General features: G+C 44.2%; 1 protein-coding gene across 2 annotated transcripts in view; it reads left to right on the forward strand.

Annotated features, from left to right (window-relative positions):
- Ddx43 (DEAD (Asp-Glu-Ala-Asp) box polypeptide 43) overlaps positions 1–4302 on the forward strand; it is a gene marked incomplete in the record, with an annotated part of 36263 nt that extends 31961 nt beyond the window's left edge. For both annotated transcript variants that reach the window (XM_013504890.1, XM_013504889.1), the window contains 1 exon segment: positions 4049–4302.
- Positions 4303–14950: the final 10648 nt, after the last annotated feature.

The following is a 14950-nucleotide window of genomic DNA, read 5'->3' on the forward strand; positions in this document are numbered from 1 at the left end:
CCTCCAAAACAACCAATAGCTCCTCACAGCTTCTACCAGCTCCCAACAGCCTCTCTCAGCTCCCAACAGCCTCCTTCTCCTTCTCCAGTTCTGCCTCTTATGCTACTGGCAACAATCCCCAGGCGGGCCTCCCACACCCAGCACCACGCTTACTCAGTTCAGCTGGGTTTTACAAGTTGACCACCAGTTGCTAATCCACCACACATGGATTGCTCAACATACAGAAATCAATGAAATACATTACATTAACAGATTAATACTCTGCACTGCATTGAAAAAACACCTGATAGGTTTTTTTCAATTGATACAAGAAAAAGTTTGACAAAATTTACAATACATTCCTGATGAAAAGTAGGTCTGTGGCCTATAATCCCAGCACTCAGGAGGCTGAGACAGGAGGATCACAAATTCAAGCCCTGCTTGGGCTACATAGTAAGACCTAATCTCAAAACAAAACAATAAAGGCTGAAAGGAGTATGACACCACTTCTGTTCATACTGGGATTTCTAACTGGAGAATCAGGCAAGAAAAAGGCATCAAACTCAGAACAGAAGATCTGGTAAGAGGACATGAGCTTATATGCAGAAAGCAGAAGATTCCATAAAAATTCAGCAAATTGACAGATACAGAATTCAAATAAAAATTAGTTACATTTCTTGGGAGGGGGCAGAGAAATAAAAATACCAGGATGCAATATACATATGTACCAATTCCCCACAATGAATGTATTCTTTATATTTATATAAACACTAATAAAAAAGGAAAATAAAAAATAAATCTCAAAAAAATTAGTTGTATTCCTGTACACTAACAATAATCTGACAAGATTTTAAGAAAACTATTTGCAGTGTCAAAAAGAATAAAACATTTAGAAATAAGCCAATGACAAAAGATTTGTTCACTGAACACTAGTAAATTTTGAGAACAAAGATAAATGGAAGTATAACCCTTTTTGTAAACTTGAGAGAATTCATTGTAATTCTGAATTAGTATTGTACAGCGTTTCTAAAAATTCTGATAGGAAAGCTACATACTAATAGAAAAGATCTATATGTAAACATGCAATAATCCTGGCTAGTTGATGTATTGCTGGTCAAGCAACACTTTTTACAAGTGTTTTAAAGGAAAATGCTCTACCAGTGAACTACATCCCTAGCCTTCTTTTAAATTTTGAGACTGGGTTTCATGCTGGCCTCAAATTTATAATTCTGCCCCAGTCTCTTGAGTTGCTGGGATTATAGGCATGGGCCCCTGTACCCAGCTTGGATTGAAAATATAATTCTAACAAAGACTACATATAAGAACAAAACACCAAACCTTTTTATTTTTGAGACAGGGTCTCGCTGTGCAGTTCAGGCTAGGCTTGAGCTCACTTTGTAGCCCAGGCTGGTCTTAAACTCACAACAATCCTCCTGCCTCAGCCTCCCGAGTGCTGGGATTACAGGCGTGCACCACCATGTCCAGTTGGAAACACCAAACTTGGTAAAACTGTTTACCTTTTTTATAAATGGCATCCTAATAACTCCCCAAGTCAGGGTTTTTCTAGGAAAGAGAAAATGATTTATGAACTTTATTTCTTTATTGGTGTATGCATCAGAATCACTTGTAGACCCTTGCTGCTGTTGTTGCTTTCCTTGCCCAAGTCCTGGAGTTGTTTGCATCATGAAATCATGTAGAATCATCCACCTGGGCCCTCCTCTGATATGCCTTCAGTCTCTCTGGCTTTTGAAACAAACCATTTTTAGGGATTAGGAGACATACTATCATTAAAGTGCCAGTACTATCCAAAGGAATCTATCGCTGGGCATGGTGGCGCATGCCTGTAATCCCAGCACTTGGGAGGCTGAGGCAGAAGGATCGTTTCGAGTTCAAGACCAGCCTGGGCTACAAAGTGAGCTCAAGGCCAGCCTGAACTGCACAGCGAGACCCTGCCTCAAAAAGACAAAACAAAACAAAAAAAAAGAATCTATCCATGTGGTGCAGTTTCTATAAAAATCCCAGTGGCTTTTTTTATTTGCAAAAATGGAAAAACCTCATCCTAAAATTCACATGCAACCTCAAGGGACCCTAAATAGCCAACACAGTTCTGAGAAAAGAACATGGTTGGCCGTGCATGGGGGCACGTGCTTGGAGACTCAGTTACTTGCACAGCTGAGGCCAGCCTGGGCAGTGTGGTGAGACCACATCTCAGAAACAACCGCCGGGCATGGTGGCACACTCCTGTAATCTCAGCACTCCAGAGGCTGAGGCAGGAGGATCCTTGTGAGTTCGAGGCCAGCCTGGGCTATGAAGTGAGCTCAAGGCGAGCCTGAACTGCATAGTGAGGCCCTGTCTCAAAAAGACAAAAAAAAAAAAAAAAAGAACTGTGGTTGGAGAATTCTTACCTGTAAAATGCAGAAATACTCCCTAAAGTGGTAGTAATCATAACTCTTGTGCTGGCATAAAGATAGGCAAACAGAACAAAGGAACAGAAGGCCATGCAGACATATGTTCTTGCATATGTGAAGGAATGCTTTTGGCAAGGGCTCCAGGCTGCTCAGTGGGAAGAGGACAGTCCACTGAGCAAACGACGTGGGAGACCCAGGGCACCCACAGTGCAGAACGAAGCTGGACTGCACGTGAGCAAAAATTAACACAGCATGGATTAAAAACCTAAACCTGGGACCCACAACTGTAAAACTCTAGGAAAAAAGAATACAAGAAAAACTTGACGGAGGATTTGGCAGTAACTGTTTGGGTAATACACCAAAAGCAAAAGCAGACAAATGGACTGGTAGCAAACTTCTCAACATTTTTGCATCAACCAACAAAACAAAAAGAACAGTCTTGGGGTGGGAGAAAACACTTGCAAGTCCTGTCTGATGAGAGGTGAACATCCAAAAGAGAACTTTGCAACGCCACTATAAGAAGAGAACACAACCTGGTTAAAAGATGGGCAAAGAACTTAAACACATAGTTCTCCACAGATGATGCTACAAATGACACGAACACGCGGAAACACGTTCAACATCACTGATCATTGGAGACTTTCAGTGAGAGCCGCAGCGACATGTGAGTTCACATTCACTAGGATGGCTTCCGTCCAGACACTAACAAGTGTCGGCAAGGATGTGGAGAGTCGGGTCCCTGAGACTTCTGTGGGGTTGTAAAGACAGTGGAATACCATTCAGCCTTAAAAAGAAAGAAAATTCCGCCACATGCTACGAATTGGACCTCGAGGACTCTCTTGGTTACTTTTCTTGTGTTGCTGAGACAAAAGACCCAACGCCCAAAGAAGGAATTTAGCTCACAGTTTGTGGAGGTTCCAGTCCGTACTCAGCTGGCCCCAAGGCAGGGTGGCACATGGCAGAGGGCAACAGTTCATGGCAGTAGAACAGCAAAGCAGCAAGAGCCCAAGCAAGGAGTGGCAGAGAAGAGCAAGCCTCTGTCCCTCCCTTACATTGTAAACAGGCTACCCCCACCCAGGGGGCGTGTAGCTCTCACACCATCTCCATGCCCACCTCTTGCACAGGCTCAGGATGAATACAAAGCACACACCCTGGCTCCCTGCTGAGTCACATAGCTGACCTTCTAAACTTCTCACATTGACACAATGAACAACATCCCAGAAGGGTAAGGGCGTGTCCTTTTCACCCCAGGATGGAGAACTGCTGAGTCACTTAGCCAAGCCTCTAGACTCCCCAAGTTGACACAGTGTATCAACCATAACAAGGACATTATCCTGAAGAAATAACCCAGTCACAAAAAAAGGCAAATGCTATGTGAGTCCACTTACAAGGTGCTTAAAATAGTGAAATTCATAAAAACAAAGAGGAGCAGTGGTTAACCAGGACTGGAGGGACGCAGGTTTGTTGTTGACGGAAACACAATTTCAGGTCCACAAGGTGCAGACTGTCTGCAGAGCACAGGACAACCTGAACATAGTTAACCCTACTGAACTGCACACTTGCAAGTGGTTAAGATAGTAAATTATATGTGCTGCATTTCCTCGCTAAGTTTGAAAACAATGTTAGGAATCACAATTTACTCTTTTTTTCTTATTTTTCAGAACTCAAGGTTTTTTAGAAGTCTATGCTATTCAAGATGGAAGTACTGAAAAATTCTGTCAATGTGGGGAGACTTGACTGATCCTTAATAGTGTTTTACAATGTGGGATTCAATATTTTATACTTCTTAAAAGTATTTCAACTTGAGTTGAAATTTTTGCTGGATATTTAGTACATAGCAGAATGTTTTCTTTTACTTAAAAGTGTTTTTAATTTAAAAAATCTTTAAAGCTGAATGTGATGGTACAGGCCTGCAATCCCAGCACTCAGGAGGCTGAGGCAGGAGGATCGTGAGTTTGAGGCCAGCCTGGACTACATGGGGAGACCTGTCTCAAAAAAACATAAGTAAATGAGAAATATTTTTAAAAATTATCCTCTATAATGTTCTTGTACTAAGGTTAGTCTTTAAAAGAATTTAACACTTGTTCAAATGTCATTGCAGTAAAGATGATAACTTAAAGATAAATGTCAGTTTCTACAATAAAAATACAAGTTGATCTTTGTCTTTCTGTGTAGTACAAATATATACTTTTCTTAAATTATAACTTAACTACTTGGAAATATGAAACAAGTAAAAGAATTATTTGTGATGCCAAAATACACAACATTTTACCCCACACTGCTAAGCTAAAATCCTGGAAAAATCAAATTGCATTTCCATGAACATTGCTTTGATCACACTCATCATATCTTTGCTTTTTCTTTTTGTGTGTGTGGGAAGGGGCACTGGGGATTAAACACAGGGCCTATGCACTGAGCTACATTCACAGTCCTTGTTTGTGTATTCAGTTTTGAGACGGGATCTTGCTAAGTTGCCTGGGCTGGACTTGAACTTGCAAACCTTCTGCACCAGACACCAGAGTCCCAAAATTTCAGACGTGTGCTACTGCCCCTCACATAGCTTTCCCCTAGTTTAGTGTTTATCTGTCCTCCATCAAAGATAGGTACTTACACACTTACCACTCTCTGGAACCTGTGTAGATTGATAAGTATACTGTGTGTGTAGTTCAGGCCTTTATCACATCGTTTTCCATTATTCATCCAAGTAATAGGTTTCCTGGTGTATTAGAAATAAGATTTTAATAAAAGAATCTAGCAAAAGTAAAGGTACAAGCAAAAGTGAATGAATTAGGAAATAGAGTTCAGTGGAAACTAACACCTAATTCTTTGGTGAGATAAGAAAAAAGTAAAAAAAAAAAAAAAACAACAACAACAACTAGGGCCAGGGTCTGGGAGTGAGGCCTACAGGCATTGAAAACCATGTAAGAACACTATAATTTTGCCAGAAAAAAAATATGAAATTTTGCTACATTGACCACTTCATATTTTTCTAAATTACCACAATTAACTCAAGTACAGCAGTTTAATATAACAGACAAAACATGAAAGGTAGTCAAGGACCTTCAAGAAGATAAATATCCCTGTGTGCTAGCACATCTGAAGACACAAGAGTTTCTATGCAATCTATCAAGCTAAAGCAAAGAGCAGGGGCTGGGACAATAGCTCAGTAGTGGAGCTGCGAGCACATGTGAGGCCCTGGGCTTGAGTCCCATCACCACTGAAAAAAATACAGTGAAGAAGCAGGGCGTAGTGGCACACGCCTGTAATCTCAGCACTCAGGAGGCTGAGGCAGGAGGATCTTTGCAAGTTTGACACCAGCCTGGGCTACAAAGTGAGCTCAAGACCAGCCCAAACTGCATACGAGGCCCTGTCTCAAAAAGACAAAAAATGTGAAGAATGTGTTCTCTTTGTTAGACTGTCTACATATAAGCATATTCCTAGATAATCACCACTGAGGAACGCATGGAAATGAGTTCCCTTTCACTGCCCCATGTACCTTTTGAGTTTTGGCTTTTACAGATACCCACCCCCTTTTGAGGGTCCAGAGACCCTCAGTAGATGCCCGAAATTAAGGATAGTACCATACCCTGTATATACTATTTTTGCTATTCATACATAACTGTGATAAAGTTTAATTTACAGGCACTGTAAGAGACACCTAACAATAAAGTAGAACAACTGCAGGCTTGCTTGGGTGGCATTCTTTCTCCTTAATCAACATCTTCAACTCTGCAGGACATGAGGCAGCAGCTTCCTCATTGGCAGTATCTCCAGTAATTCTTTTTTTCAGCCCAAACCTAATCCTGAGTCTCTGACCATCCATTACTTGTACTAAATGGCTTGGTGTCACTTGTTTCAGAGGGTCCTGTGCTGAATTCTAGACAAGCTTAATGCTTTCTGGTGCTGACGTCAATTGGAACACATTTTCAGTAGGGTGCAGTGGCCCACACCTATAAATCTCAGCGCTCAGGGAGGCTGAGGCAGGAGGATGGCAAGTGTGAGCCCAGCCTGGGCAAATGTCTCAAATAAAAAAGTGATGACAAAGCTAGAGATGCATCTGACTGCAAAGGCCCTGCCTAGTCAATCCAAAGTACTGCACGAAGTCTTCCATCCAAACTGAATAATGTCTTTTCCATCTTAAGTACTTATCATGTACTGTGGCGATAACACTTGCAATTCAGGGTGTGAAAGCAAAAGTGAATTTTTCTTCCCAGTGTCATGGCTAGGTGAGGCATGATGGTGCACTCCTGTGATCCCAGCTCTCAGGAGCCTGAAGCAGAAGGAGGCCATGAGTTCAAGGCCAGCCTGGACTACACAGACAGATCCTGTCTCAAAAAAAAAAATTTTTTCATGGATATATTATAACTATAGATCTTAACAATTTCCACATTTTTTTTTCCTTATTAAGAGCTTTTCACTTACAGCACGTCACAGTTTCTCTTTGGCATATCTGAATTTCTAGCTCCGCTACCCATGCCTTTGGGGCCATCGTTAAGTAAAATGAGGGCTACTGGAACACAGGCATTGTGACACCATGACTAGTGATGTGTCAGCAAGCGCTGTACTGACCAGTTGGCAGGTAGCATATACAGCGTGGATACACTGGACAGAAGAGCGGTTCATATCTCAGGCAGGATGGAGTACGACAGTGTGGAACAGCAGGATGGGAAATAAAGATAGATGTTTGGTAAAAGGGAAGGGAATCAGGATGGAAGAAAGGGGAAGAGGAGAAGGGAAAGATGAAAATAATTAAGTGTTATGTATGTGTACCAACTCCCTATGATGAATGTAATTATGCGCTGCCAGCAGGTACTAATAAAATTTTGCCAGGCATGGTGCACACCTGTAATTTCAGCACTTGGGAGGCTGTAGCAGGAGGATTGCTACAAGCTTCAGGCCAGCCTACACTATGTAGTGAGTTAAGCAGACTGGACTACATAGCAAGACCCTCTCTCAAATTTTTTAAAGATTTAATTTTGCTACCCCAGAATGACACACAATTTAAAATTTGAGGTTTTTTTTAAATCTTCCATTTGCTGTTTTTGGGCCATCACTGACTGGGTAATGGAAATCACAGAAAGAAACTCATGTATAATATGAAAATCTGGAGCGGGGCCATTGACCGGCTTCTCTGAGTGACAGCTGTCCTTGGTGAGCCAGGCCCTTAGCAGAGCACAAAGCCTCTGGTCATCTCGGCCTCCTGTAGGACATGCACCCTACTCTGCTATGTGCTGTGTGAAGTCAGGGCCTCCGTACCACATAGGAGACAAACCTTCTTCTTGAAGACAAAATGCAGAATTAAACATCACAGAAGCTTATAAACACAAGATTTCATTTTGAGGTGATGAAAATACTGAGTGAATACTACAATGTTGTGGGGAAAATTGAGTCAACAACAGCCAGGAGCTCAGAAGAAAGGAAATTTCATTGACACTGGTGGACCCCAGAGAGTAATTGACCTTGATTACCATCATGGTGTCAGGAGCAATGTCCATTAGAAGTTCTGGTTTGCATGTGTGCTGTTTGTGTCCTAGGGTGCTCCCACAGCAGCTGCTTTGTAATTTTACCTGGTTACTGTTTTCTGAGATGAGACTTTTGACCTTTTGATGTCCCTGGCAGTGGATAATTGTCACTTCAGCAGGTTTCCAGACAGCAGAGAGAAGCAGGAGAATTTCTTGTTTTTAATGATTTTTTAAACATGAACTGTGTCAAAGGCATATCTAGAGTCCATGTAGATGTTGGCCTTTTTGTTTTCAGACCAATTGAGGGCCTGTATGACAGCCCATAGTTTAGCGTGCTCTGCAGACCATCCTTGTGGGAGAGCTTCAACCAGAATAACTTGGTCTAGGGAGACCACAGCATATCCAGCCTGTTGGACCCCATCCCTAGCAGGGCTCCTTCCATCCGTAAACAGGGTGTACTCTGCATCTGTCAGGCGGTCCATCTGTAAGTCTTGTCAGCTTGAGAACAGCTCATTGGTTAGTGCCAGGCAGTCACGGTCTGGAGGGCCCAGCTTGGTGGGCAGGTACGTGGCAGGATTGAGCGGTTTTACTGTCACAAGGGTCAGGTGAGGATGTTCACCTAAGAGTCCTTGGTACTGGGTGACCTGGCTGTTGCAGAGCCAGTAGTGATGTCCACAGTTACTCAGGAGGTCCAGGACAGCATGTGGCACCTGGACAGTTAGGTCTTGGCCTACGGTGAGCTTGTCAGCTTCCTCGATCAGAAGGACAGTGGCTGTTGGCACGTGGAGGTGAGGGGCCTGCCCTTAGCGACTGGATCCAAGTGTTTGCACGGGTAGGTCACTGGCTCCCAGGGGCCGACAGCTGGAGTGCGCATCTTTGCGGCCCCATGTCATGGTTTATCAACAATTGATGGGTGAGTTACTTCTGGAATTCTCAAGGCTGGGGCTGTAGAGAGGGCCTTTTTAATGTCATCGAAGGCTTTTTCTTGTGCTAGGTTCCCATCAAAGGTGTCAGAGCCTTTTTCAGACAAGACATTGTGTAGGGGTCTTGCTTTTTCTGTGAACCCAGGGATCCAGATTTTGCAGAAGCCAGCAGCTCCAAGGAATTTGAGTTTCTTTCTTGTGGTTGGGACTGAGATGAAGCAGATAGCCTCTTCCCTGCCCCCATCTAAGGGCATAGTACTCCTGATTTAAGTCAAATCCAGGTATCTGACTTTTTGTTTGCAGATTCGTGGCTTTTTCCAAGATACCTTGTAGCCACCTTCAGATGTTGTAGCAGAGTTTTGTGCCTTCCCAGTAGGCAGCTTGGGTGTCACTAACCAGAAGATCATCAACATATTGGAGGAGGTGCAGTGCTATTCTGTACTGGGGAAACTACCGAGGTCAGCTGTGAAGGCTCCTCCAAAGAGGGTAGGGTGACGTTTAGAACTCCTGCAGAAGCTGAGTCCATATCAGTTGACTGTTGAGTCCAGAACTGGGGTCTTCCTATTCAAAGGCAAAGGGGCTGGCTGACAGGTGCCAGTCAAAGGCAGAAGAAGGCATCCGTAGGTCCAGGCTGGTGCACCAGCAGGCTGTGGGTGTCAGAAGACTGAGGAGAGCATATGGGTTTGGGTCTGCAGGATGGAGGGCAGCTACAGCAGCACTGACAGCTCAAAGATCCTGAACCAGACAGTATTCCCCGTTGGGTTTCTTTACAGTCAGGAGAGGTACGTTCCAGGGTGATGGACAGTCTATGGGTGTTCCACAGTTCTGAGGCCTCTGGATGTGTGGTTGAATTTCTAGTCAAGTCTTTCATGGCATGGGGTGCTGTTTGGTGCAGGTAGGGGTTGCCCCAGGATCGAGTTTCACAATCAGAAGCCGTTGGTTGGCAGCCCAAACTCAGGGAAAGAGAGTCTTGAGAATGTCCAGGTTGGTTTCATGTGTGTGTGTCCATCAATTGCCATTTTTTTCTCAGGAGATCCTGACAGCAAGCAGGAAATGTGGTTGTAGAGCTGGAAGGGAAAGAGATACAGACTGTCCCAGAGAGAAGGTGGTGACAGTCTCTAACTTAGATATGTCTTTCCCCAGGAGTGGGATAAGGCACTCCAGCAAGTAAAGGAACTCACGTGTGATTTGACATCCTCCCAGGCTGCAAATTTGTGCCTGGAAGAAGGAGCCAGAAGCAGGAGTCCCTGCTGCTCCAGTGAGGGTAACCTATTTTCTGACAGAGGAGAAATAGTTTGGGTAACTACAGAGTGTTCTGTTCCACTGTCTACCAGGAAAGTCGTAGGTTGGCTCCCAAAATGGATGTGGACCATGAGCTCCCAGCGGCCCAGCTGAAGAAGGGAGTCTGGTCTGACCTAGTCTGAGCCCGTCAGACTGATGAAAGGGTTGTTGTCTAATGCAGATTGGGACCTTTGAGAATCCTTACCTTTTAGTCTGAGTGAGCATTTATTCTTTCACCGTCCATAGCCCTTACATCTTTCACACTGGTCTTTGGCCACAGGGTATGGTTGTCTACTAGACTGGATTTTTTTGTGGGTATCAGGTGCTGCTTGTGCAATGAAGGCTGCATCTACCATCTGTAGATTTCCTGGGGCCTCGGGGTCCAAAGGAGTGTAGCCCCTATGGGCTTCACAGAGCGTCTCATAAAAGTCTGATGGACTTTCATCAGGCTTCTGGGTAACAGCAACTTTCAACAGGTTGATGGGCTTTTTGCCCCCACCTCTGACGCCTTTGAGAAGGGTTTGATGCTATCTCTGGATTGCTTCATCTCCTGCTGGGGGTGTTGTGATCCCAGACAGGGTGACTTTTGGGAAAGGCCATAGCAATCCATCCATCAGTGTCAACAGTTCATGGAAGGACCTCTCCCTTTACTCCATTTTTTGTTTTGTTTTTTTGTTTTGTTGCCTCAGTCAAAATGCAGCAATGTTTCTCAGTGTTGAAATCAGAAGCAGTTGCTGACAGTCATCCTCAGTGGGCGCTGGATGGTGCTCTGACCAGGACAGGCACGTCAGGCCAGCTGTAAAGCAAAGGGGGGCCTCTGGGGCTGAACACAATGACTGCTTCGCCTCTGTAGCTGGGGTGGACAGGCAGGTCGACATGGTCTCAGATGAACCGGGGGAGCACTGGGAGCTGGTAGTCAGCAACAGGACTGGCGGCTGGAAGCAGAGGTGATCACATGGTATTAGTTGTTACCTCTTGGCCTCCAGAGGGGCTGGAGACTGAGTTCTACATGTGAGCAGCCAGTTGTGATGCCCCAGTAAAAGCTCTGAACGCGGCTCTGCTCAGCTTTCCTGGCAGGCAGTATGCCATGGACATCACCACACACCCATGCCAAGCAAGCATATAATGCATCCTTGACTTTCCAGGGAGCAGACAACAGCATGTCTGGTACCCTTTTAAACTCGGCCCTATGCACTTTTTCCCTTGGTTGATTTAAATTCATATTCTTACTCTGACAGATGGCAACTGGGAAGAGGATGGTTTCAGTGAGTTCCCTGAGACTTTCTAGCAAATTATGAAACCAGAGAGTGGTTTGGAGAATGCTTTGAAATTCCAGTTGGTGTCAGAAGGGTTGTTTGGGGGATCTGTCTTCTCCTAATCACGCAGTTGCATAATCTAGCACATCACCCTTGAGGGATAGAGTCCACCTCCCCTGAGTAGGAGTAGAGCCTGTTTCTTTTTTTTTTTTCCTAGTACCGGGAATCAAACTCACAACCTTGCGCTTGCCAGGCAGGCGCTGTGGCACTGAGCTAAATCCCCAGCCCCAGAGCCTGTTTCTTGATTTCAGCCAAGACAGTGTAGTGGCCCAGCGTGGTGGTGCATGCCTGTAATCCCAGCACTCGGGAACTGAGGCAGGAGGATTGTTGCGAGTTTGAGGCCAGCCTGGGCTACAAAGTGATCTCAAAGTCAGCCTGAACTGCATAGTGAGACCCTGTCTCTAAAATAAAATAAAATAAAATCACTAAGCTTGTGGTTATTTTTTATACAATAATAGGAAACTAATATAATCCACACTCCTACCACCACTGGTACTCAGCCATATCCTCCTTTCCATATAGTGAATCATAATGTTGTTAAGATTAATGGTCAACTCATATATTACTGTAATTTTATATATATAGCCGAGCACAATTCTCAAGTCAGACTATGACTACTTTGTCATGTGTGTCATGTGCTGGGAACTGAACCCAGGCCCTTGTGTACCTTTTTTGTCACTTTTTTTTATAATGTTAATATAGCTCAAATTTTTTGTTTGGTACTTTTCCATTTATTATCATTAATTGTCCCCAAAACTCTTTCTTACAGGTTCAAATATAGTATGCTGTAAGAAATATAATGCACAACTCAGAAAAAAAGACCGATAAACTACACTAAAATGTTAAAGCTTAGTTTACTAAAAGGCACCAAAAAAGATAACCCACATAGAAGTCGTTACACAACCAACAGACAAAGGCTCAGTATACAAAACATACGAAGAGGCTGGTCCGAAGGTAGTGAGTTATCGCCATTGTTCACAGTCGGTTACAGAACATACAGAGAACTAAAAAACAATGAGAAAACGGTAAATGAGCTATAGTAGTTTACTCATCAATGGGACATGAAACCCACCACACAGAACTAAAAGAAAGAGAGGCTCTTGGTTTCAGGAGATTCAGTCCATGGTTGGCTGGCTCCAAGGCAGAGACATCATGGTGTTTGAAAGGTGTGGCAGAGCAAAGATGTTCAGTTCATGGCAGCTGAGAAGCACAGCAGGTAACAGTACCTGAGGAGAGGCAGCCAGGGACCATATACAGTGTCCAAGGTCACGCTGTCATGACCCACCCAGATACACCTGGAAGTGTGCTTTACTGATCCCATAGGGCCTCACAGGCCAATCAAGTTGACACAGTTAAGCTTAACTACCACATTCTACCCATGTCAACTTCACACCCAAACACTTCTCTTAAGCATACTTACTCTCTAAACAAACACAAGAATAAGTTCCTGATTACACCTAACATGATAAACTACCCAGTGTACGAATAAAAACACAATAATCTCTTCCCCAAAGTCTCAGCAGTTCCAGCGTTTTCCAAAAAGCCCCAAGTCAAAGTCTCTCCTAAGTCAAAGCAAACTCTGAGCTACGAATGTCTATAAAAATCAAGAACAGGTTACATAATCCCAAGGTACAATGGCACAGGGTAAACATTCCCATTTCAAAAGGGAGGACCAGGGGATAGAAAACAATTGGATCAAAGCAGCCCAAAAACCAGGGAAAATATTAAACCCTGTAGGTTTATGTCCAGCATCCGTGGCACACAGTGGTACAATGTGAGTTCCAGAGGGCTTCAGTTGCAGCCCACACAGCCTTTTTCCTGGGCTGGCTCTGCTTGCTGCCCATAGCTTTCTTCAGTAGATGTTCTATATTCCTGGCATCTCCAACTTCCTGGGCTCTCCACTGGACTTTCAACTATGAAAGTTGAAAGTAATTTACTCTCATAGCTTCAAGCACTGACCTCTCAGGAGCTTCTTGCCCAGCCTCCCAGGGCTCCCTTTGAAATCTGAGTGGAAGCTTCCTTGACCCCACAATTCTTGCATTCCATATCCCAGTAACGCCAGCATCACACGGAAGTTACCGAGTTCTGTCACCAATGCAGGCAGTAGCTAGGTACCCTTGAAACTTGGCTGCAACAGGGTCCAAATGCCTAGAGGACTCAACACAGTGAAATGAATCCCAGGCAACCAATTCCCCAGCAGTCCCTTCTCAGGCAGAGGGCCCAGGAACTCTCTTCTCAAATAAAAGATTTATACTTTTGCACCTTTGAGCCAGCAATGAGTGCAGTCTTGCTGATTCCTGAGATGCCCTCAAGGCATCTTTCTTCTTGTTGCTGTATAAAGTACTTGGTTCCTTTTGGTGGTGATAATCTCTTCAGCAGCCACACCTCCTTTGGCCCAAGCTTTAAACCTGGTTCTTTCTGGCCCAAAAAGTAAGTTTTTCAAATCTTTCTGCTCTGCTTTTTGCCCCCAGTTCTTAATATAAACCTGGCTGAAAAAAAAAAAAAAAATAGCAGTACCCATGCTACAGTCTGAATACTGGGCTGCCTTGAAATTTTCTCTGCCAGATAAATTTGTCCACCACCCTTAATCTGTCTCCTGCAAAGTCTCAGGACAAGGGGAAAATGTGGATTGGTTGATTATTTATTTATTTAGTCAGAGTGTAACAAACATGTTCCCTGGTCCAACTGCCAACAAAGTCCAACTGAAACCTCTTGAGCTTGGCCCCTACTGTCAGCATTCTGGTCTTATGAGCTCTAACCAGAATCACCCATCAGGCTCTGCTTACAGGATTCTAAGCCTTCTCTAGCCAGGCGATCCAAACCTTTCCAAACTCCTCCTGCAAGCCAGTTCCAAAGGCTTCTAAACCCCGTAGTCAGGGGCAGCCATGGCAACAGCACCACTCCCCCAGTAACAATTTACTCTATCAGTCAGCTTCCCCCATCACTAGGACAAAATATCCGACATCCCAAGTTAGAGGAGGAGGAGTTTAATTTGGCTCACTGTGTCGAGATGCAGTCCATGGTCGTTTTGCTGCAAGACAGAAACATCATGGTGGAAGGGTATGGCACAGCAGAGATGCTCAGTTCCTGGTGGCCCAGAAGCAGAGCTGGGAAATAGTGCCAGAGAGGAGCCCAGAGACCATATAAAGTTCCCAAGGTCACGCTTCCATGACACACCAGACACACCAAAAAATGTGCTTTACTAACCCCATAGATGGCTCCCAAGCCAGCTGAGTGGACATCATTAAGTGTAACCACATAGCCAACAAGAAAATATACAAAATATGTGAACAGGAAAAAGTTAGTGAACATCAGTTGCCTCTAGGTTGATTGCTGTTCAACTAGAGGAGAGAGCAACATTCTACTCCATACTTGTTTCTCCGAGTTTGGCACCATATGCACACATTATCCTCCTAGGAACACAAATTAAAAAGTGTTATTAAAAATGAAAATAGGAGCCGGGCGTGGTGGTGCATGCCTGTAATCCCAGCACTGGGGAGGCTGAGGCAGGAGGAATTGTTGCAAGTTCAAGATCAGCCTGGGCTACAAAGTGAACTCAAGGCCAGCCTGAACTGCATAGC

Source organism: Chinchilla lanigera, unplaced genomic scaffold (assembly GCF_000276665.1).
Source record: "Chinchilla lanigera isolate Chin_1 unplaced genomic scaffold, ChiLan1.0 scaffold00092, whole genome shotgun sequence".
Taxonomy (NCBI): Eukaryota; Metazoa; Chordata; class Mammalia; order Rodentia; family Chinchillidae; genus Chinchilla; species Chinchilla lanigera.